The sequence below is a fragment of the Phallusia mammillata genome, chromosome 5, assembly GCF_965637545.1.
Source record: "Phallusia mammillata chromosome 5, kaPhaMamm4.hap1.1, whole genome shotgun sequence".
NCBI classification, from domain to species: Eukaryota; Metazoa; Chordata; class Ascidiacea; order Phlebobranchia; family Ascidiidae; genus Phallusia; species Phallusia mammillata.
Window position 1 is genome coordinate 44,353 of NC_137256.1, and position 23,004 is coordinate 67,356.

Below are 23,004 nucleotides of genomic sequence, written 5' to 3' on the forward strand. Positions count from 1 at the left end.
CAAGGATGTACACAAAATAAATAGCATCAAAGTATTACAGACAATATCGCTGTACCACTCGTTAGTATGGCAATCAACATATTGAACCTAACCAGATTTATTGTGCTTTGTGTTCTGGCTCCATAGTTTGCACTCAACCGTCGAACAGTGTGTTTCTCTTTCCTAAGAAGCTCAGGTTGCTAACGCTGCCGATTATTGCTTGAAGCCTTCATCACCTAAACAAATTAAATTGATAAATAAATGTTTCCTGAAACAATGTTTTGAACATACCAGATAATCATGGTTGTCAGAACACAAGCTATCCCGATGCCACAAGACCAAATTACCTTTTTTTAATTACTCATTTAATGTTCCGCAATTTCGATAATATTTCCGTATGTTCCGAAATGTCGTAAAAATTACAATTATGTGTGTATAAGTTACTCAAGTAGATGTCATTTATCCCAAACCTCTATCCCTTGAGACTTTCTAATTCCCCCAAGAATTATTTGCTTGCAAAACCCTCGCAATCCCAAATTTCTGCTTGAAGAACTAAGTTTAAAGTAGTATCAATATCGCCCAGTCCAGTTAAATATACAACTCTGCCCATTAAACCATCGCTTTGGACTATAACTTGGAAACGAGGTACAAGCGTTACTTAAACACGACCCACCACATAAAACTTAGATGTTTCAAAACCCCTGTTTGTCGAGATGGCTCTGTTTCATTAACACCAATTGCCACCATTATCTTTGACTTACTTGTTTTATTTTTTTATTCTGCACCATGTGTATTCCTTCAAGTGCGGTGTTCATTCGAATCTTTTCGTTTTCAGGTAGACATCATCGAGTTCGGCTTCCCACAGGTTTCTGATATGCGTCGTTTTCGTTTTCGGGTAGACATTATCGAGTTCGGCTTCCCACATGTTTCTGGTATGCGTCGTCAACGGACTTGAAAGAAATAAGTCATTGGGAGACTTCTATCCACACACATGTAATACAACCGAACCCTAATTTGTGGGCAGTTAGGTGCCGCTAAGAATGAAATAACATGACTTGCAGATTAAATGGTTTCCAACCAAAGTATGCACACACGACGGCAGTTTGAAAATTCTAGACAGGGGTTTACTGTCATACCATTGCAAGAATGTACACAAAATGAATAGCATCAATGTAGTACTGACAATATCGCTGTAACACTCGTCAGTATGGCAATCAACATATTGAACCTAACCTGATTTATTGTGCTTTGTGTTCGGCTCCATAGTTTGCATTCAACCGACAAATATTGTGCTTCTCTTTCCTAAGAAGCTCAGGTTGCTAACGCTGCCGATGATTGCTTGAAGCCTTCATAACCTAAACAAATCGAATTGATAAATAAATGTTCCCTAAAACAATGTTTTGAACATACCAGATAATCATGGTTGTCAGAACACTAGCTATTCCGATGCCACAAGCTTAATATTACATGTTTTTTAATTACTCATTCAATTTTCCGCAATTTCGATCATATTTCCGTATGTTCCGAAATGTCGCAAAACGTACAATTATGCGCGTAGAAGTTACTCAGACAGATGTCATTTATTCCAAACCTCTATCCCGTAACCCTTTTCTAATTCCTCCAGAATTATTTGCTTGCAAAACCCCTGCAATCACAAACTTCTGCTTAAAGAAATAAACTGAAAGTAGTAACAAGATCGCCCAGCTAAGTTATATATACAACTCTGCCTATTAAACCATAGCTTTGGACTAGAACTTGGAAACGAGGTACAAGTGTTACTTAAACACGACCCACCCCATAAAACTTAGATATTTCAAATTCTCTGTTTGTCGAGATGGCTTTGTTTCATTAACACCAATTGCAACCGTTATCTTTGACTTACTTTCTTATTTTTTTGTTTCGCACCATGTGTATTCCTTCAAGTGCGGTGTTCATACGAATCTTTTTGTTTTCGGGTAGACATTATCGAGTTCGGCTTCCCACAGGTTTCTGATATGCGTCGTTAGTAAATGGATGATGCTCGACAAAAGAGATTCTGTCGTTTCCTAGTGGGAAACATCGTACAGTGCTCTTACAGCTGAAAACAAATAACAAAATGTCAACGGACTTGAAAGAAATAAATCGATGAGAGACTTGTGTTAAAACACATGTAATACAACTGAACCCTAATTTGTGCGCAATTAGGTGCCGCTAATAGTGTATTATAATAACATGACTTGCAGATAAAAAGGTTTGCAACCAAAGTATGCACATACGACGACAGTATGAAAATGCTAGACAAGAGCTACTGTCACATCATTACAAGGATGTACACAAAATAAATAGCATCAAAGTATTACAGACAATATCGCTGTACCACTCGTTAGTATGGCAATCAACATATTGAACCTAACCTGATTTATTGTGCTTCGTGTTCTGGCTCCATACTTTGCACTTAACCGTCGAACAGTGTGTTTCTCTTTCCTAAGAAGCTCAGCTTGCTAACGCTGCCGATTATTGCTTGAAGCCTTCATAACCTAAACAAATTAAATGGATAAATAAATAAAAACAATGTTTTTAACATACCAGATAATCATGGTTGTCAGAACACTAGCTATTCCGATGCCACAAGTTTAAATTTACATGTTTTTTAATTACTCATTCAATTTTCCGCAATTACGATAACATTTCCGTATGTTCCGAAATGTCATAAAACTCAAAATTATGTGTTTATAAGTTACTCAGACAGATGTCATTTATTCCAAACCTCTATCCCGTGACCCTTTTCTAATTCCCCCAAGAATTATTTGCTTGCAAAACCCTCGCAATCCCAAACTTCTGCTTAAAGAAATCAACTTAAAGTAGTAACAAGATCGCCCAGCCAAGTTATATATACAACTCTGCCCATTAAACCATCGCTTTGGACCATAACTTGGAAACGAGGTACAAGCGTTACTTAAACACGACATACCCCATAAAACTTAGATATTTCAAATTCTCTGTTTGTCGAGATGGCTTTGTTTCATTAACACCAATTGCAACCGTTATCTTTGACTTACTTTCTTATTTTTTTGTTTCGCACCATGTGTATTCCTTCAAGTGCGGTGTTCATACGAATCTTTTTGTTTTCGGGTAGACATTATCGAGTTCGGCTTCCCACAAGGTTTCTGATATGCGTCGTTAGTAAATGGATGATGCTCGACAAAAGAGATTCTGTCGTTTCCTAGTGGGAAACATCGTACAGTGCTCTTACAGCTGAAAAGAAATAACAAAATGTCAACGGACTTGAAAGAAATAAATCGATGAGAGACTTGTGTTAAAACACATGTAATACAACTGAACCCTAATTTGTGCGCAATTAGGTGCCGCTAATAGTGTATTATAATAACATGACTTGCAGATAAAAAGGTTTGCAACCAAAGTATGCACACACGACGACAGTATGAAAATGCTAGACAAGAGCTACTGTCACATCATTACAAGGATGTACACAAAATAAATAGCATCAAAGTATTACAGACAATATCGCTGTACCACTCGTTAGTATGGCAATCAACATATTGAACCTAACCTGATTTATTGTGCTTCGTGTTCTGGCTCCATACTTTGCACTTAACCGTCGAACAGTGTGTTTCTCTTTCCTAAGAAGCTCAGCTTGCTAACGCTGCCGATGATTGCTTGAAGCCTTCATAACCTAAACAAATCGAATTGATAAATAAATGTTCCCTAAAACAATGTTTTGAACATACCAGATAATCATGCTTGTCAGAACACTAGCTATTCCGATGCCACAAGCTTAATATTACATGTTTTTTAATTACTCATTCAATTTTCCGCAATTTCGATAATATTTCCGTATGTTCCGAAATGTCGTAAAACGTACAATTATGCGTGTAGAAGTTACTCAGACAGATGTCATTTATTCCAAACCTCTATCCCGTAACCCTTTTCTAATTCCTCCAGAATTATTTGCTTGCAAAACCCCTGCAATCACAAACTTCTGCTTAAAGAAATAAACTGAAAGTAGTAACAAGATCGCCCAGCTAAGTTATATATACAACTCTGCCTATTAAACCATAGCTTTGGACTATAACTTGGAAACGAGGTACAAGTGTTACTTAAACACGACCCACCCCATAAAACTTAGATATTTCAAATTCTCTGTTTGTCGAGATGGCTTTGTTTCATTAACACCAATTGCCACCGTTATCTTTGACTTACTTTCTTAATTTTGTGTTTCGCACCATGTGTATTCCTTCAAGTGCGGTGTTCATACGAATCTTTTTGTTTTCGGGTAGACATTATCGAGTTCGGCTTCCCACAGGTTTCTGATATGCGTCGTTAGTAAATGGATGATGCTCGACAAAAGAGATTCTGTCGTTTCCTAGTGGGAAACATCGTACAGTGCTCTTACAGCTGAAAACAAATAACAAAATGTCAACGGACTTGAAAGAAATAAATCGATGAGAGACTTGTGTTAAAACACATGTAATACATCTGAACCCTAATTTGTGCGCAATTAGGTGCCGCTAATAGTGTATTATAATAACATGACTTGCAGATAAAAAGGTTTGCAACCAAAGTATGCACACACGACGACAGTATGAAAATGCTAGACAAGAGCTACTGTCACATCATTACAAGGATGTACACAAAATAAATAGCATCAAAGTATTACAGACAATATCGCTGTACCACTCGTTAGTATGGCAATCAACATATTGAACCTAACCTGATTTATTGTGCTTCGTGTTCTGGCTCCATACTTTGCACTTAACCGTCGAACAGTGTGTTTCTCTTTCCGAAGAAGCTCAGCTTGCTAACGCTGCCGATGATTGCTTGAAGCCTTCATAACCTAAACAAATTAAATTGATAAATAAATAAAAACAATGTTTTGAACATACCAGATAATCATGGTTGTCAGAACACTAGCTATTCCGATGCCACAAGTTTAAATTTACATGTTTTTTAATTACTCATTCAATTTTCCGCAATTACGATAACATTTCCGTATGTTCCGAAATGTCATAAAACTCAAAATTATGTGTTTATAAGTTACTCAGACAGATGTCATTTATTCCAAACCTCTATCCCGTGACCCTTTTCTAATTCCCCCAGAATTATTTGCTTGCAAAACCCTCGCAATCCCAAACTTCTGCTTAAAGAAATAAACTTAAAGTAGTAACAAGATCGCCCAGCCAAGTTATATATACAACTCTGCCCATTAAACCATCGCTTTGGACCATAACTTGGAAACGAGGTACAAGCGTTACTTAAACACGACATACCCCATAAAACTTAGATATTTCAAATTCTCTGTTTGTCGAGATGGCTTTGTTTCATGAACACCAATTGTCACTATTATCTTTGACATACTTTTTTATTTTTTTGTTCTGCACGATGTGTATTGCTTGATGTAAGGTGTACATTCGAATTTTTTCGTTTTCGGGTAGATATTATCGAGTTCGGCTTCCCACAGGTTTCTGATATGCGTCGTTAGTAAATGGATGATGCTCGACAAAACAGATTCTGTCGTGTCCTAGTGGGAAACCTCGTAAAGCGCTCTTACAGCTGAAAAGAAATAACAAACTGACAGCAGGCTTGAAAGAATTAAATCAATGAGAGACCTGTATTAAAACACATGTAATACAACTGAACCCTAATTTGTGAGCAGTTAGGTGCCGCTAAGAATGCAATAACATGACTTGCAGATTAAATGGTTTGCAACCAAGGTGTGCACACACGACGGCAGTTTGAAAATGCTAGACAGGTGTTTACTGTCATAACATTGCAAGAATGTACACAAAATAAATAGCATCAATGTAGTACTGACAATATCGCTGTAACACTCGTTAGTATGGCAATCAACATATTGAACCTAACCTGATTTATTGTGCTTTGTGTTCGGTTCCATAGTTTGCATTCAACCGACAAATAGTGTGTTTCTCTTTCCTAAGGAGCTCAGCTTGCTAACGCTGATGATGATTGCTTGAAGCCTTCATAACCTAAAGCAGGGGTGTCCAAACTTTTTTTAACGGGGGCCAAATTTTACCAGGTAAAGACGCCCGCGGGCCAACGTTTTTTTAGAATTAAGACAAAAATTTACGGGATTTAAGGAAATTTTGTGATTTTGTTAAATCAGCACCTTCCTTTTTACCGGTAAATGAAGTTTTATGGAAAGCTTTTGCGTGAAGTAGCGTCGCCAAAACCCAAAAACTTAATCCAAAGTTCCAAACTATGGCGGGCCATACGCAACACAATTTAAAAAAAACAGCCGCGGGCCACTTAAAATGCCGTTGGGGGCCGCATTTGGCCCGCGGGCCGCAGTTTGGACACCCCTGACCTAAAGAAAACGAATTGATAAATAAATGTTCCCTGAAACAATGTTTTGAACATACCAGACAAACATGGTTGTCAGAACACTAGCTTTTCCGATGCCACAAGTTTAAATTTCCTTTTTTTAATTACTCATTTAATTTTCCGCAATTTCGATGATATTTCCGTATGTTCCGAAATGTCGTAAAACGTACAATTATGTGTGTATAAGTTACTCAAGCAGATGTCAGTCATGCCAAACCTCTATCCCTTGACACTTTTTAATTCCCCCCAGATATATTTGCTCACAAAACCCTCGCAATCACAAATTTCTGCTTAAAGAACTAAGTTTAAAGTAGTAACAAGATCGCCCAGTCCGGTTAAATATACAACTCTGCCCATTAAACCATCGCTTTGGACTATAACTTGGAAACGAGGTAAGTCAATGGGAGACTTCTATCAAAACACATGTAATACAACTGAACCCTAATTTGTGCGCAGTTAGGTGCCGCTAAGAATGAAATAACATGACTTGCAGATTAAATGGTTTCCAACCAAAGTATGCACACACGACGGCAGTTTGAAAATTCTAGACAGGGGTTTACTGTCATACCATTGCAAGAATGTACACAAAATAAATAGCATCAATGTAGTACTGACAATATCGCTGTAACACTCGTCAGTATGGCAATCAACATATTGAACCTAACCTGATTTATTGTGCTTTGTGTTCGGCTCCATAGTTTGCATTCAACCGACAAATAGTGTGCTTCTCTTTCCTAAGAAGCCCAGCTTGCTAACGTTGCCGATGATTGCTTGAAGCCTTCATAACCTAAACAAATCGAATTGATAAATAAATGTTCCCTAAAACAATGTTTTGAACATACCAGATAATCATGGTTGTCAGAACACTAGCTATTCCGATGCCACAAGTTTAAATTTACATGTTTTTTAATTACTCATTTAATTTTTCGCAATTTCGATAATATTTCCGTATGTTCCGAAATGTCGTAAAACGTACAATTATGTGTGTATAAGTTACTCAAGTAGATGTCATTTATCCCAAACCTCTATCCCTTGACACTTTCTAATTCCCCCAAGAATTATTTGCACACAAAACCCTCGCAATCCCAAATTTCTGCTTGAAGAACTAAGTTTAAAGTAGTATCAAGATCGCCCACTCCAGTTAAATATACAACTCTGCCCATTAAACCATCGCTTTGGACTATAACTTGGAAACGAGGTACAAGCGTTACTTAAACACGACCCACCCTCATAAAACTTAGATACTTCAAAACCCCTGTTTGTCGAGATGGCTTTGTTTCGTTAAAACCGATTGTCACCATTATCTTTCACTCACTTTTTTATTTTTTGTTCTGCACCATGTGTATTGCTTCAAGTGCGGTGTTCATACGAATCTTTTCGTTTTCGGGTAGACATTATCGAGTTCGGCTTCCCACAAGGTTTCTGATATGCGTCGTTAGTAAATGGATGATGCTCGACAAAACAGATTCTGTCATGTCCTAGTAGGAAACATCGTACAGCGCTCTTACAGCTGAAAAGAAATAACAAAATGTCAACGGACTTGAAAGAAATAAGTCCATGAGAGACTTCTATCCACACATATGTAATACAACTGAACCCTAATATGTACGCAATTAGGTGCCGCTAATAGTGTATTATAATAACATGACTTGCAGATTAAATGGTTTGCAACCAAAGTATGCACACACGACGACAGTTTCAAAATGCTAGACAAGAGTTTACTGTCATATCATTACAAGGATGTACACAAAATAAATAATATCAATGTAGTACTGACAATATCGCTGTACCACTCGTTAGTATGGCAATCAACATATTGAACCTAACCTGATTTATTGTGCTTCGTGTTCTGGCTCCATAGTTTGCACTCAACCGTCGAACAGTGTGTTTCTCTTTCCTAAGAAGCTCAGGTTGCTAACGCTGCCGATGATTGCTTGAAGCCTTCATAACCTAAACAAATTAAATTGATAAATAAATGTTTCCTGAAACAATGTTTCGAACATACCAGACAATCATGGTTGTCAGAACACTAGCTATCCCGATGCCACAAGATCAAATTTCCTTTTTTTAATTACTCATTTAATTTTTCGCAATTTCGATAATATTTCCGTATGTTCCGAAATGTCGTAAAACGTACAATTATGTGTGTATAAGTTACTCAAGTAGATGTCATTTATCCCAAACCTCTATCCCTTGACACTTTCTAATTCCCCCAAGAATTATTTGCTCACAAAACCCTCGCAATCCCAAATTTCTGCTTGAAGAACTAAGTTTAAAGTAGTATCAAGATCGCCCACTCCAGTTAAATATACAACTCTGCCCATTAAACCATCGCTTTGGACTATAACTTGGAAACGAGGTACAAGCGTTACTTAAACACGACCCACCCTCATAAAACTTAGATACTTCAAAACCCCTGTTTGTCGAGATGGCTTTGTTTCGTTAAAACCGATTGTCACCATTATCTTTCACTCACTTTTTTATTTTTTGTTCTGCACCATGTGTATTGCTTCAAGTGCGGTGTTCATACGAATCTTTTCGTTTTCGGGTAGACATTATCGAGTTCGGCTTCCCACAAGGTTTCTGATATGCGTCGTTAGTAAATGGATGATGCTTGACAAAACAGATTCTGTCGTGTCCTAGTGGGAAACATCGTACAGTGCTCTTACTGCTGAAAACAAATAACAAAATGTCAACAGGCTTGAAAGAAATAAATCGATGAGAGACTTGTGTCAAAACACACGTAATACAACTGAACCCTAATTTGTGCGCAATTAGGTGCCGCTAATAGTGTATTATAATAACATGACTTGCAGATTAAATGGTTTCCAACCAAAGTATGCACATACGACGACAGTTTGAAAATGCCAGACAAGAGTTTACTGTCATATCATTACAAGGATGTACACAAAATAAATAGCATCAAAGTATTATAGACAATATCGCTGTACCACTCGTTAGTATGGCAATCAACATATTGAACCTAACCTGATTTATTGTGCTTTGTGTTCGGCTCCATAGTTTGCATTCAACCGACAAATAGTGTGTTTCTCTTTCTAAGAAGCTCAGCTTGTTAACGCTGCCGATGATTGCTTGAAGCCTTCATAACCTAAACAAATCGAATTGATAAATAAATGTTCCCTGAAACAATGTTTTGAACATACCAGATAATCATGCTTGTCAGAACACTAGCTATTCTGTTGCCACAAGTTTAAATTTACATGTTTCTTAATTACTTCTTCAATTTTCCGCAATTTCGATAATATTTCCGTATGTTTCGAAATGTCGTAAAACGTACAATTATGTGTGTATAAGTTACTCAGACAGATGTCATTTATTTCAAACCTCTATCCCGTGACTCTTTTCTAATTCCCCCAAGAATTATTTGCTTGCAAAACCCTCGCAATCCCAAATTTCTGCTTGAAGAACTAAGTTTAAAGTAGTATCAAGATCGACCACTCCAGTTAAATATACAACTCTGCCCATTAAACCATCGCTTTGGACTATAACTTGGAAACGAGGTACAAGCGTTACTTAAACACGACCCACCCTCATAAAACTTAGATATATCAAAACCCCTGTTTGTCGAGATGGCTTTGTTTCGTTAAAACCGATTGTCACCATTATCTTTCACTCACTTTTTTATTTTTTGTTCTGCACCATGTGTATTGCTTCAAGTGCGGTGTTCATACGAATCTTTTCGTTTTCGGGTAGACATTATCGAGTTCGGCTTCCCACAAGGTTTCTGATATGCGTCGTTAGTAAATGGATGATGCTCGACAAAACAGATTCTGTCATGTCCTAGTAGGAAACATCGTACAGCGCTCTTACAGCTGAAAAGAAATAACAAAATGTCAACGGACTTGAAAGAAATAAGTCAATGAGAGACTTCTATCCACACATATGTAATACAACTGAACCCTAATATGTACGCAATTAGGTGCCGCTAATAGTGTATTATAATAACATGACTTGCAGATTAAATGGTTTGCAACCAAAGTATGCACACACGACGACAGTTTCAAAATGCTAGACAAGAGTTTACTGTCATATCATTACAAGGATGTACACAAAATAAATAATATCAATGTAGTACTGACAATATCGCTGTACCACTCGTTAGTATGGCAATCAACATATTGAACCTAACCTGATTTATTGTGCTTCGTGTTCTGGCTCCATAGTTTGCACTCAACCGTCGAACAGTGTGTTTCTCTTTCCTAAGAAGCTCAGGTTGCTAACGCTGCCGATTATTGCTTGAAGCCTTCATCACCTAAACAAATTAAATTGATAAATAAATGTTTCCTGAAACAATGTTTCGAACATACCAGACAATCATGGTTGTCAGAACACTAGCTATCCCGATGCCACAAGATCAAATTTCCTTTTTTTAATTACTCATTTAATTTTTCGCAATTTCGATAATATTTCCGTATGTTCCGAAATGTCGTAAAACGTACAATTATGTGTGTATAAGTTACTCAAGTAGATGTCATTTATCCCAAACCTCTATCCCTTGACACTTTCTAATTCCCCCAAGAATTATTTGCTCACAAAACCCTCGCAATCCCAAATTTCTGCTTGAAGAACTAAGTTTAAAGTAGTATCAAGATCGCCCACTCCAGTTAAATATACAACTCTGCCCATTAAACCATCGCTTTGGACTATAACTTGGAAACGAGGTACAAGCGTTACTTAAACACGACCCACCCTCATAAAACTTAGATACTTCAAAACCCCTGTTTGTCGAGATGGCTTTGTTTCGTTAAAACCGATTGTCACCATTATCTTTCACTCACTTTTTTATTTTTTGTTCTGCACCATGTGTATTGCTTCAAGTGCGGTGTTCATACGAATCTTTTCGTTTTCGGGTAGACATTATCGAGTTCGGCTTCCCACAAGGTTTCTGATATGCGTCGTTAGTAAATGGATGATGCTTGACAAAACAGATTCTGTCGTGTCCTAGTGGGAAACATCGTACAGTGCTCTTACTGCTGAAAACAAATAACAAAATGTCAACAGGCTTGAAAGAAATAAATCGATGAGAGACTTGTGTCAAAACACACGTAATACAACTGAACCCTAATTTGTGCGCAATTAGGTGCCGCTAATAGTGTATTATAATAACATGACTTGCAGATTAAATGGTTTCCAACCAAAGTATGCACATACGACGACAGTTTGAAAATGCCAGACAAGAGTTTACTGTCATATCATTACAAGGATGTACACAAAATAAATAGCATCAAAGTATTATAGACAATATCGCTGTACCACTCGTTAGTATGGCAATCAACATATTGAACCTAACCTGATTTATTGTGCTTTGTGTTCGGCTCCATAGTTTGCATTCAACCGACAAATAGTGTGTTTCTCTTTCTAAGAAGCTCAGCTTGTTAACGCTGCCGATGATTGCTTGAAGCCTTCATAACCTAAACAAATCGAATTGATAAATAAATGTTCCCTGAAACAATGTTTTGAACATACCAGATAATCATGCTTGTCAGAACACTAGCTATTCTGTTGCCACAAGTTTAAATTTACATGTTTCTTAATTACTTCTTCAATTTTCCGCAATTTCGATAATATTTCCGTATGTTTCGAAATGTCGTAAAACGTACAATTATGTGTGTATAAGTTACTCAGACAGATGTCATTTATTTCAAACCTCTATCCCGTGACTCTTTTCTAATTCCCCCAAGAATTATTTGCTTGCAAAACCCTCGCAATCCCAAATTTCTGCTTGAAGAACTAAGTTTAAAGTAGTATCAAGATCGACCACTCCAGTTAAATATACAACTCTGCCCATTAAACCATCGCTTTGGACTATAACTTGGAAACGAGGTACAAGCGTTACTTAAACACGACCCACCCTCATAAAACTTAGATATATCAAAACCCCTGTTTGTCGAGATGGCTTTGTTTCGTTAAAACCGATTGTCACCATTATCTTTCACTCACTTTTTTATTTTTTGTTCTGCACCATGTGTATTGCTTCAAGTGCGGTGTTCATACGAATCTTTTCGTTTTCGGGTAGACATTATCGAGTTCGGCTTCCCACAAGGTTTCTGATATGCGTCGTTAGTAAATGGATGATGCTCGACAAAACAGATTCTGTCATGTCCTAGTAGGAAACATCGTACAGCGCTCTTACAGCTGAAAAGAAATAACAAAATGTCAACGGACTTGAAAGAAATAAGTCAATGAGAGACTTCTATCCACACATATGTAATACAACTGAACCCTAATATGTACGCAATTAGGTGCCGCTAATAGTGTATTATAATAACATGACTTGCAGATTAAATGGTTTGCAACCAAAGTATGCACACACGACGACAGTTTCAAAATGCTAGACAAGAGTTTACTGTCATATCATTACAAGGATGTACACAAAATAAATAATATCAATGTAGTACTGACAATATCGCTGTACCACTCGTTAGTATGGCAATCAACATATTGAACCTAACCTGATTTATTGTGCTTCGTGTTCTGGCTCCATAGTTTGCACTCAACCGTCGAACAGTGTGTTTCTCTTTCCTAAGAAGCTCAGGTTGCTAACGCTGCCGATTATTGCTTGAAGCCTTCATCACCTAAACAAATTAAATTGATAAATAAATGTTTCCTGAAACAATGTTTCGAACATACCAGACAATCATGGTTGTCAGAACACTAGCTATCCCGATGCCACAAGATCAAATTTCCTTTTTTTAATTACTCATTTAATTTTTCGCAATTTCGATAATATTTCCGTATGTTCCGAAATGTCGTAAAACGTACAATTATGTGTGTATAAGTTACTCAAGTAGATGTCATTTATCCCAAACCTCTATCCCTTGACACTTTCTAATTCCCCCAAGAATTATTTGCTCACAAAACCCTCGCAATCCCAAATTTCTGCTTGAAGAACTAAGTTTAAAGTAGTATCAAGATCGCCCAATCCAGTTAAATATACAACTCTGCCCATTAAACCATCGCTTTGGACTATAACTTGGAAACGAGGTACAAGCGTTACTTAAACACGACCCACCCTCATAAAACTTAGATACTTCAAAACCCCTGTTTGTCGAGATGGCTTTGTTTCGTTAAAACCGATTGTCACCATTATCTTTCACTCACTTTTTTATTTTTTGTTCTGCACCATGTGTATTGCTTCAAGTGCGGTGTTCATACGAATCTTTTCGTTTTCGGGTAGAGATTATCGAGTTCGGCTTCCCACAAGGTTTCTGATATGCGTCGTTAGTAAATGGATGATGCTTGACAAAACAGATTCTGTCGTGTCCTAGTGGGAAACATCGTACAGTGCTCTTACTGCTGAAAACAAATAACAAAATGTCAACAGGCTTGAAAGAAATAAATCGATGAGAGACTTGTGTCAAAACACACGTAATACAACTGAACCCTAATTTGTGCGCAATTAGGTGCCGCTAATAGTGTATTATAATAACATGACTTGCAGATTAAATGGTTTCCAACCAAAGTATGCACATACGACGACAGTTTGAAAATGCCAGACAAGAGTTTACTGTCATATCATTACAAGGATGTACACAAAATAAATAGCATCAAAGTATTATAGACAATATCGCTGTACCACTCGTTAGTATGGCAATCAACATATTGAACCTAACCTGATTTATTGTGCTTTGTGTTCGGCTCCATAGTTTGCATTCAACCGACAAATAGTGTGTTTCTCTTTCTAAGAAGCTCAGCTTGTTAACGCTGCCGATGATTGCTTGAAGCCTTCATAACCTAAACAAATCGAATTGATAAATAAATGTTCCCTGAAACAATGTTTTGAACATACCAGATAATCATGCTTGTCAGAACACTAGCTATTCTGTTGCCACAAGTTTAAATTTACATGTTTCTTAATTACTTCTTCAATTTTCCGCAATTTCGATAATATTTCCGTATGTTTCGAAATGTCGTAAAACGTACAATTATGTGTGTATAAGTTACTCAGACAGATGTCATTTATTTCAAACCTCTATCCCGTGACTCTTTTCTAATTCCCCCAAGAATTATTTGCTTGCAAAACCCTCGCAATCCCAAATTTCTGCTTGAAGAACTAAGTTTAAAGTAGTATCAAGATCGACCACTCCAGTTAAATATACAACTCTGCCCATTAAACCATCGCTTTGGACTATAACTTGGAAACGAGGTACAAGCGTTACTTAAACACGACCCACCCTCATAAAACTTAGATATATCAAAACCCCTGTTTGTCGAGATGGCTTTGTTTCGTTAAAACCGATTGTCACCATTATCTTTCACTCACTTTTTTATTTTTTGTTCTGCACCATGTGTATTGCTTCAAGTGCGGTGTTCATACGAATCTTTTCGTTTTCGGGTAGACATTATCGAGTTCGGCTTCCCACAAGGTTTCTGATATGCGTCGTTACTAAATGGATGATGCTCGACAAAACAGATTCTGTCATGTCCTAGTGGGAAACATCGTACAGCGCTCTTACAGCTGAAAAGAAATAACAAAATGTCAACGGACTTGAAAGAAATAAGTCAATGAGAGACTTCTATCCACACACATGTAACACAACTGAACCCTAATTTGTACGCAATTAGGTGCCGCTAATAGTGTATTATAATAACATGACTTGCAGATTAAATGGTTTGCAACCAAAGTATGCACACACGACGACAGTTTGAAAATGCCAGACAAGAGTTTACTGTCATATCATTACAAGGATGTACACAAAATAAATAATATCAATGTAGTAATGACAATATCGATGTACCACTCGTTAGTATGGCAATCAACATATTGAACATAACCTGATTTATTGTGCTTCGTGTTCTGGCTCCATAGTTTGCACTCAACCGTCGAACAGTGTGTTTCTCTTTCCTAAGAAGCTCAGCTTGCTAACGCTGCCGATGATTGCTTGAAGCCTTCATAACCTAAACAAATTAAATTGATAAATAAATGTTCCCTAAAACAATGTTTTTAACATACCAGACACTCATGGTTGTCAGAACACTAGCTATCCCGATGCCACAAGTTTAAATTTACATGTTTTTTAATTACACATTTAATTTTCCGCAATTTCGATAATTTTTCCGTATGTTCCGAAATGTCGTAAAACGTACAATTATGTGTGTATAAGTTACTCAAGTAGATGTCATTTATCCCAAACCTCTATCCCTTGACACTTTCTAATTCCACCAAGAATTATTTGCTCACAAAACCCTCGCAATCCCAAATTTCTGCTTAAAGAAGTAAGTTTAAAGTAGTAACAAGATCGCCCAGTCCAGTTAAATATACAACTCTGCCCATCAAACCATCGCTTTGGCCCATGATTTGGAAACAAGCTGCTTAAGCACGAACCACCCAAAAAACTTAGATATTTAAAATCCTCTGTTTGTCGAGATGGCTTCGTTTCGTTAACACCAATTGTCACCAATAACTTTGACTTACTTTTTTATTTTTCTATTCTACACCATGTGTATTCCTTCAAGTGCGGTGTTTATTCGAATCTTTTCGTTTTTGGGTAGACATTATCGAATTCGGCTTCCCACAGGTTTCTGATATGCGTCGTTAGTAAATGGATGATGCTCGACAAAACAGATTCTGTCGTGTCCTAGTGGGAAACATCGTACAGTGCTCTTACAGCTAAAAACAAATAACAAAATGTCAACGGACTTGAAAGAAATAAGTCAATGAGAGACTTCTATCCACACACATGTAATACAACTGAACCCTAATTTGTACGCAATTAGGTGCCGCTAAGAATGCAATAACATGACTTGCAGATTGAATCGCTTGCAATCAAAGTATGCACACATGACGGCAGTTTGAAAATGCTAGACAAGTGTTTACTGTCATATCATTACAAGGATGTACACAAAATAAATAGCATCAAAGTATTACAGACAATATCGCTGTACCACTCGTTAGTATGGCAATCAACATATTGAACCTAACCTGATTTATTGTGCTTCGTGTTCTGGCTCCATAGTTTGCACTCAACCGTCGAACAGTGTGTTTCTCTTTCCTAAGAAGCTCAGGTTGCTAACGCTGCCGATTATTGCTTGAAGCCTTCATCACCTAAACAAATTAAATTGATAAATAAATGTTTCCTGAAACAATGTTTCGAACATACCAGACAATCATGGTTGTCAGAACACTAGCTATCCCGATGCCACAAGATCAAATTTCCTTTTTTTAATTACTCATTTAATTTTTCGCAATTTCGATAATATTTCCGTATGTTCCGAAATGTCGTAAAACGTACAATTATGTGTGTATAAGTTACTCAAGTAGATGTCATTTATCCCAAACCTCTATCCCTTGACACTTTCTAATTCCCCCAAGAATTATTTGCTCACAAAACCCTCGCAATCCCAAATTTCTGCTTGAAGAACTAAGTTTAAAGTAGTATCAAGATCGCCCAATCCAGTTAAATATACAACTCTGCCCATTAAACCATCGCTTTGGACTATAACTTGGAAACGAGGTACAAGCGTTACTTAAACACGACCCACCCTCATAAAACTTAGATACTTCAAAACCCCTGTTTGTCGAGATGGCTTTGTTTCGTTAAAACCGATTGTCACCATTATCTTTCACTCACTTTTTTATTTTTTGTTCTGCACCATGTGTATTGCTTCAAGTGCGGTGTTCATACGAATCTTTTCGTTTTCGGGTAGAGATTATCGAGTTCGGCTTCCCACAAGGTTTCTGATATGCGTCGTTAGTAAATGGATGATGCTTGACAAAACAGATTCTGTCGTGTCCTAGTGGGAAACATCGTACAGTGCTCTTACTGCTGAAAACAAATAACAAAATGTCAACAGGCTTGAAAGAAATAAATCGATGAGAGACTTGTGTCAAAACACACGTAATACAACTGAACCCTAATTTGTGCGCAATTAGGTGCCGCTAATAGTGTATTATAATAACATGACTTGCAGATTAAATGGTTTCCAACCAAAGTATGCACATACGACGACAGTTTGAAAATGCCAGACAAGAGTTTACTGTCATATCATTACAAGGATGTACACAAAATAAATAGCATCAAAGTATTATAGACAATATCGCTGTACCACTCGTTAGTATGGCAATCAACATATTGAACCTAACCTGATTTATTGTGCTTTGTGTTCGGCTCCATAGTTTGCATTCAACCGACAAATAGTGTGTTTCTCTTTCTAAGAAGCTCAGCTTGTTAACGCTGCCGATGATTGCTTGAAGCCTTCATAACCTAAACAAATCGAATTGATAAATAAATGTTCCCTGAAACAATGTTTTGAACATACCAGATAATCATGCTTGTCAGAACACTAGCTATCCCGATGCCACAAGTTTAAATTTACATGTTTTTTAATTACACATTTAATTTTCCGCAATTTCGATAATATTTCCGTATGTTCCGAAATGTCGTAAAACGTACAATTATGTGTGTATAAGTTACTCAAGTAGATGTCATTTATCCCAAACCTCTATCCCTTGACACTTTCTAATTCCCCCAAGAATTATTTGCTCACAAAACCCTCGCAATCCCAAATTTCTGCTTGAAGAACTAAGTTTAAAGTAGTATCAAGATCGCCCAATCCAGTTAAATATACAACTCTGCCCATTAAACCATCGCTTTGGACTATAACTTGGAAACGAGGTACAAGCGTTACTTAAACACGACCCACCCTCATAAAACTTAGATACTTCAAAACCCCTGTTTGTCGAGATGGCTTTGTTTCGTTAAAACCGATTGTCACCATTATCTTTCACTCACTTTTTTATTTTTTGTTCTGCACCATGTGTATTGCTTCAAGTGCGGTGTTCATACGAATCTTTTCGTTTTCGGGTAGACATTATCGAGTTCGGCTTCCCACAAGGTTTCTGATATGCGTCGTTAGTAAATGGATGATGCTTGACAAAACAGATTCTGTCGTGTCCTAGTGGGAAACATCGTACAGTGCTCTTACTGCTGAAAACAAATAACAAAATGTCAACAGGCTTGAAAGAAATAAATCGATGAGAGACTTGTGTCAAAACACACGTAATACAACTGAACCCTAATTTGTGCGCAATTAGGTGCCGCTAATAGTGTATTATAATAACATGACTTGCAGATTAAATGGTTTCCAACCAAAGTATGCACATACGACGACAGTTTGAAAATGCCAGACAAGAGTTTACTGTCATATCATTACAAGGATGTACACAAAATAAATAGCATCAAAGTATTATAGACAATATCGCTGTACCACTCGTTAGTATGGCAATCAACATATTGAACCTAACCTGATTTATTGTGCTTTGTGTTCGGCTCCATAGTTTGCATTCAACCGACAAATAGTGTGTTTCTCTTTCTAAGAAGCTCAGCTTGTTAACGCTGCCGATGATTGCTTGAAGCCTTCATAACCTAAACAAATCGAATTGATAAATAAATGTTCCCTGAAACAATGTTTTGAACATACCAGATAATCATGCTTGTCAGAACACTAGCTATCCCGATGCCACAAGTTTAAATTTACATGTTTTTTAATTACACATTTAATTTTCCGCAATTTCGATAATTTTTCCGTATGTTCCGAAATGTCGTAAAACGTACAATTATGTGTGTATAAGTTACTCAAGTAGATGTCATTTATCCCAAACCTCTATCCCTTGACACTTTCTAATTCCACCAAGAATTATTTGCTCACAAAACCCTCGCAATCCCAAATTTCTGCTTAAAGAAGTAAGTTTAAAGTAGTAACAAGATCGCCCAGTCCAGTTAAATATACAACTCTGCCCATCAAACCATCGCTTTGGCCCATGATTTGGAAACAAGCTGCTTAAGCACGAACCACCCAAAAAACTTAGATATTTAAAATCCTCTGTTTGTCGAGATGGCTTCGTTTCGTTAACACCAATTGTCACCAATAACTTTGACTTACTTTTTTATTTTTCTATTCTACACCATGTGTATTCCTTCAAGTGCGGTGTTTATTCGAATCTTTTCGTTTTTGGGTAGACATTATCGAATTCGGCTTCCCACAGGTTTCTGATATGCGTCGTTAGTAAATGGATGATGCTCGACAAAACAGATTCTGTCGTGTCCTAGTGGGAAACATCGTACAGTGCTCTTACAGCTAAAAACAAATAACAAAATGTCAACGGACTTGAAAGAAATAAGTCAATGAGAGACTTCTATCCACACACATGTAATACAACTGAACCCTAATTTGTACGCAATTAGGTGCCGCTAAGAATGCAATAACATGACTTGCAGATTGAATCGCTTGCAATCAAAGTATGCACACATGACGGCAGTTTGAAAATGCTAGACAAGTGTTTACTGTCATATCATTACAAGGATGTACACAAAATAAATAGCATCAAAGTATTACAGACAATATCGCTGTACCACTCGTTAGTATGGCAATCAACATATTGAACCTAACCTGATTTATTGTGCTTCGTGTTCTGGCTCCATAGTTTGCACTCAACCGTCGAACAGTGTGTTTCTCTTTCCTAAGAAGCTCAGGTTGCTAACGCTGCCGATTATTGCTTGAAGCCTTCATCACCTAAACAAATTAAATTGATAAATAAATGTTTCCTGAAACAATGTTTCGAACATACCAGACAATCATGGTTGTCAGAACACTAGCTATCCCGATGCCACAAGATCAAATTTCCTTTTTTTAATTACTCATTTAATTTTTCGCAATTTCGATAATATTTCCGTATGTTCCGAAATGTCGTAAAACGTACAATTATGTGTGTATAAGTTACTCAAGTAGATGTCATTTATCCCAAACCTCTATCCCTTGACACTTTCTAATTCCCCCAAGAATTATTTGCTCACAAAACCCTCGCAATCCCAAATTTCTGTTTGAAGAACTAAGTTTAAAGTAGTATCAAGATCGCCCAATCCAGTTAAATATACAACTCTGCCCATTAAACCATCGCTTTGGACTATAACTTGGAAACGAGGTACAAGCGTTACTTAAACACGACCCACCCTCATAAAACTTAGATACTTCAAAACCCCTGTTTGTCGAGATGGCTTTGTTTCGTTAAAACCGATTGTCACCATTATCTTTCACTCACTTTTTTATTTTTTGTTCTGCACCATGTGTATTGCTTCAAGTGCGGTGTTCATACGAATCTTTTCGTTTTCGGGTAGACATTATCGAGTTCGGCTTCCCACAAGGTTTCTGATATGCGTCGTTAGTAAATGGATGATGCTTGACAAAACAGATTCTGTCGTGTCCTAGTGGGAAACATCGTACAGTGCTCTTACTGCTGAAAACAAATAACAAAATGTCAACAGGCTTGAAAGAAATAAATCGATGAGAGACTTGTGTCAAAACACACGTAATACAACTGAACCCTAATTTGTGCGCAATTAGGTGCCGCTAATAGTGTATTATAATAACATGACTTGCAGATTAAATGGTTTCCAACCAAAGTATGCACATACGACGACAGTTTGAAAATGCCAGACAAGAGTTTACTGTCATATCATTACAAGGATGTACACAAAATAAATAGCATCAAAGTATTATAGACAATATCGCTGTACCACTCGTTAGTATGGCAATCAACATATTGAACCTAACCTGATTTATTGTGCTTTGTGTTCGGCTCCATAGTTTGCATTCAACCGACAAATAGTGTGTTTCTCTTTCTAAGAAGCTCAGCTTGTTAACGCTGCCGATGATTGCTTGAAGCCTTCATAACCTAAACAAATCGAATTGATAAATAAATGTTCCCTGAAACAATGTTTTGAACATACCAGATAATCATGCTTGTCAGAACACTAGCTATTCTGTTGCCACAAGTTTAAATTTACATGTTTCTTAATTACTTCTTCAATTTTCCGCAATTTCGATAATATTTCCGTATGTTTCGAAATGTCGTAAAACGTACAATTATGTGTGTATAAGTTACTCAAGTAGATGTCATTTATCCCAAACCTCTATCCCGTGACTCTTTTCTAATTCCCCCAAGAATTATTTGCTTGCAAAACCCTCGCAATCCCAAATTTCTGCTTGAAGAACTAAGTTTAAAGTAGTATCAAGATCGACCACTCCAGTTAAATATACAACTCTGCCCATTAAACCATCGCTTTGGACTATAACTTGGAAACGAGGTACAAGCGTTACTTAAACACGACCCACCCTCATAAAACTTAGATATATCAAAACCCCTGTTTGTCGAGATGGCTTTGTTTCGTTAAAACCGATTGTCACCATTATCTTTCACTCACTTTTTTATTTTTTGTTCTGCACCATGTGTATTGCTTCAAGTGCGGTGTTCATACGAATCTTTTCGTTTTCGGGTAGACATTATCGAGTTCGGCTTCCCACAAGGTTTCTGATATGCGTCGTTACTAAATGGATGATGCTCGACAAAACAGATTCTGTCATGTCCTAGTGGGAAACATCGTACAGCGCTCTTACAGCTGAAAAGAAATAACAAAATGTCAACGGACTTGAAAGAAATAAGTCAATGAGAGACTTCTATCCACACACATGTAACACAACTGAACCCTAATTTGTACGCAATTAGGTGCCGCTAATAGTGTATTATAATAACATGACTTGCAGATTAAATGGTTTGCAACCAAAGTATGCACACACGACGACAGTTTGAAAATGCTAGACAAGAGTTTACTGTCATATCATTACAAGGATGTACACAAAATAAATAATATCAATGTAGTAATGACAATATCGATGTACCACTCGTTAGTATGGCAATCAACATATTGAACATAACCTGATTTATTGTGCTTCGTGTTCTGGCTCCATAGTTTGCACTCAACCGTCGAACAGTGTGTTTCTCTTTCCTAAGAAGCTCAGCTTGCTAACGCTGCCGATGATTGCTTGAAGCCTTCATAACCTAAACAAATTAAATTGATAAATAAATGTTCCCTAAAACAATGTTTTTAACATACCAGACACTCATGGTTGTCAGAACACTAGCTATCCCGATGCCACAAGTTTAAATTTACATGTTTTTTAATTACACATTTAATTTTCCGCAATTTCGATAATTTTTCCGTATGTTCCGAAATGTCGTAAAACGTACAATTATGTGTGTATAAGTTACTCAAGTAGATGTCATTTATCCCAAACCTCTATCCCTTGACACTTTCTAATTCCACCAAGAATTATTTGCTCACAAAACCCTCGCAATCCCAAATTTCTGCTTAAAGAAGTAAGTTTAAAGTAGTAACAAGATCGCCCAGTCCAGTTAAATATACAACTCTGCCCATCAAACCATCGCTTTGGCCCATGATTTGGAAACAAGCTGCTTAAGCACGAACCACCCAAAAAACTTAGATATTTAAAATCCTCTGTTTGTCGAGATGGCTTCGTTTCGTTAACACCAATTGTCACCAATAACTTTGAATTACTTTTTTATTTTTCTATTCTACACCATGTGTATTCCTTCAAGTGCGGTGTTTATTCGAATCTTTTCGTTTTTGGGTAGACATTATCGAATTCGGCTTCCCACAGGTTTCTGATATGCGTCGTTAGTAAATGGATGATGCTCGACAAAACAGATTCTGTCGTGTCCTAGTGGGAAACATCGTACAGTGCTCTTACAGCTAAAAACAAATAACAAAATGTCAACGGACTTGAAAGAAATAAGTCAATGAGAGACTTCTATCCACACACATGTAATACAACTGAACCCTAATTTGTACGCAATTAGGTGCCGCTAAG

At 37.1% G+C, this 23,004-nt stretch overlaps 1 long non-coding RNA gene across 1 annotated transcript; it reads right to left on the reverse strand.

Annotated features, from left to right (window-relative positions):
• Positions 1–72: 72 nt before the first annotated feature.
• LOC145229856 (uncharacterized) lies at positions 73–22,880 on the reverse strand. Its single transcript, XR_013860497.1, has 38 exons — positions 22,692–22,880; positions 22,052–22,174; positions 21,540–21,734; positions 20,890–21,010; positions 20,378–20,572; positions 19,729–19,851; positions 19,222–19,416; positions 18,584–18,704; positions 18,072–18,266; positions 17,423–17,543; positions 16,911–17,105; positions 16,262–16,384; positions 15,755–15,949; positions 15,115–15,237; positions 14,603–14,797; positions 13,953–14,073; positions 13,441–13,635; positions 12,792–12,914; positions 12,280–12,474; positions 11,630–11,750; positions 11,118–11,312; positions 10,469–10,591; positions 9,957–10,151; positions 9,307–9,427; positions 8,795–8,989; positions 8,146–8,268; positions 7,634–7,828; positions 5,842–7,105; positions 5,335–5,529; positions 4,691–4,813; positions 4,180–4,374; positions 3,530–3,652; positions 3,018–3,213; positions 2,373–2,495; positions 1,862–2,056; positions 1,213–1,334; positions 741–929; positions 73–215 (listed from the first exon to the last, which is right to left on the reverse strand). It is a non-coding gene; the product is annotated as an uncharacterized LOC145229856 (long non-coding RNA).
• Between the last annotated feature and the right edge of the window lie 124 nt (positions 22,881–23,004).